Raw genomic sequence first — 2830 nt, 5'->3', positions numbered from 1 at the left:
GTAGGACACCTTCGACATCGTAGGAAAGCAAGGGCATTATCTTTTAGCAATGCAGATGTCCGGAGCAGCTTTTTCTGGGAAGCGAACAGACGTACCACCATCTCTCCCCCACTCTGGAGCATGAGGAGACCGCTCCTTCCTTTTATAAACCACCCGCCTCAACACGTAAAGCTTGCCGGGCTTCTTGCAAGCTCAGTCGCGTCTGCGTGCCTGCTCGCGAGATCTCGAAGCTTGGTTTTCTTCCTCCACAGCAGAAGAGTCGGGGAACTTTCCTAGCCATCCAGCTATCCATCCGCCCACGGAGGAGCAGTGGCTTCGTAGCCCCACCCATCCCCGCTTTGAGCCGAGCATCAGTTTTATAACCTGACATCTGCCTCAAAGCACTTCTCCGTCGAGAGGAGGCAGAGGTAGCAACCCGCCGGGCAGATGCCTTCTTCTTCCAACTCTCCCTCCTCCCTGAAATGATGAGAGTAGGAAGCTGCTGGCTGGGTCGCCCTGCAGAAGAAAGCAGGGCTGCGCTGGACCGCAGCCTCGCTCTTTCTCTGAAAGGCGCTTTAGCCAGCTGAGGCTCCCGGCGGCAACACAGCAGACAACCTCTACCCCGAGGCACGCCAGAGCCGGGCCAGCATCCATGAGCTCCAGAAGCAGCACCCGAACGCGGCTCTGCCCTCACCGAGCCAGATCCTTCCCTGCTCGGGCTTTCCTCCGCCTCCTGCTCCCCTCGCCTGGAGACGGATAGAGCAGTGGTTCTCAACCTTTTTAATGCCGCGACCCCAACCGGTCGTAAGTCGAGGACTAAACCGGTCGTAAGTCGAGGACTAAACCGGTCGTAAGTCGAGGACTTTCCCTGCCCGGGAGCGCCGCGCATGCGTGGTTACGCCCCCTGCGCCGGCCGAGGCGTAGCTGGCAAGCGGCAGAGATGGAGCAGGCCGACCACCAGCTGGCCCAGCCCAAGGGAGGTAAGGCACCTGCCGAAAAAAATGGCAGACAAAAAAAATGGCGGACAAAAAAAATGGCGGACAGCCATGCTTGGTGACCCCCATGAAATGGTCGATCGACCCCAAATGGGGTCCCGACCCACAGGTTGAGAACCACTGGGATAGAGGAACGGTGTCTCGGTTCCTAAGACCATCGGAAATATGTGTTTTCCGATGGTCTTAGGCGACCCGAGGGCAACCGCAATGCTGATGCGGCCCTCAATGAAATTGAGTTCGACACCCATGGTCTCTAAGGTCTACGACTGCTGTTTAATACAACCAAACCACAGGATAGAAGTTTGTATTCCGAACTTTCTGTTTACTTTTTCTTTTCAGGACATTGTGTGTTACGGAGGACTTTCCTCTCTGAACTGTGGGGCCTTGAACAATCCAGAAAGTATCTGAAGGACTACCGACCACTTCCTGTTTCAGTGGGCTCCGGTCCCTCAACAACGCCATGTATTGCATACAGGCAATGGTGGAAATTCTAGCTAATGAGACTGGGGAGCTCTTCATTGCTGCAGCAAAAGAACAAGAAGCTATACGACAAATGACAATTCCGAATACTATGGCTTTAGATATGGTAGTGGCATTCAAAGGAGGTGTGTATGCATTAATTGGACAATAATACTGTGTGTATATTCCGGACAAATCAGAGGACATCCAAAACCGAGCTGCACACATAGCAAAGATAGTTGCAACCCCCCCCCCCCATGAAAGAATGGGAAGGCTGGTGGCATTGGCTGACAGGATGGTTACCTGATTTCAGCTGGTTAAGAACCCTAATAATGATCCTGATGGGTATAGTCATTGTTCTCTTAATCACCTCTTGTGGATTACTGTCAGATCCCCAAAGAAATGTATTTTAAGCTGCCCACCCAGTGGTGCTCTTCTTCCTGTCCAAGGTTTTCATTGTTGTGAGCATTTCTGTTGAGGATTGGCAGCGGGGGTGGGGTGGGAGGTGTTTGGTTTTTATTCCCCCCGTCTGCTGGGTGGTTGCAGCAGGTTTTGGTCACTTCACATGACCCTGGGACACTGTGACCGTCATAAATATGAATCAGTTGCTAAGAATGTAAATCACAAGACCCTGGAGATGCTGCAACATTCCAGCTGATCGGCGCTTCTAGGGCTCAGCAGAAGCGCCAGGATCAGCGACGAGCTCTAGCTGGAGCCTGGCGCTGATCCTGGCGCTTCCGCTGAGCCCTGACAGCCCTGCAGCTCCAGCTGTCTCTCGCTCAGGCTTGTGTGGTGCTGCCACCGGTTCAGCTCATTCCCCTCCCCTACCACTTTTCTAGGATGGTCGCGTACCACCTGCCAGGTGCCAATGTACCACAGGTGGTCCCCGTACAACTGGTTGAAAAGCCTTGCCCTACTGTCACTAGCCCCTAATAAAAGTTCCTTTTGAGACAATGCCTGCTTCAAGAGTTCTGCTTTCTTGGGAGGCATAGCCGAGGTAGGTCCTGACTTCTGCTTTGCCTTTTCGCCTGTAAGCAAACTAGGGGGTCTCTCCGTACACAGATACTGGTGTTGGGTGAATCTTGGAAAACTAAATCATTTTCAGATTGAAAGGGGCGGGGGAATGATGGGCTGAATGCCAAAACAAAGCAAGGTTAGGCATACACTTCAAAAGAGTCCAGAAAGTCTATAATTGGGGGGCTTGTCCGGTAAGAACAAAGAATGCTTATTCACAGGGAATATGCACCTGTAAAGCTTGTAACAATTCTGGGTGGTTAGAAAGCTGATAAAAGTAACAAAGACTTAGGCATCTTGCACGCTCAGCTAAAAGTTAGGAACAGAGATGGCCTGGAGCAAATAGGATGCGTCTTAGATAACTCCTGAAGCATTCATTAGCC

This window comes from Protobothrops mucrosquamatus, unplaced genomic scaffold, assembly GCF_001527695.2.
Source record: "Protobothrops mucrosquamatus isolate PMUCROS unplaced genomic scaffold, P.Mucros_1.0 scaffold1774, whole genome shotgun sequence".
In the NCBI taxonomy this organism is placed as follows: domain Eukaryota; kingdom Metazoa; phylum Chordata; class Lepidosauria; order Squamata; family Viperidae; genus Protobothrops; species Protobothrops mucrosquamatus.
Note: the sequence above shows the minus strand (reverse complement) of the source record.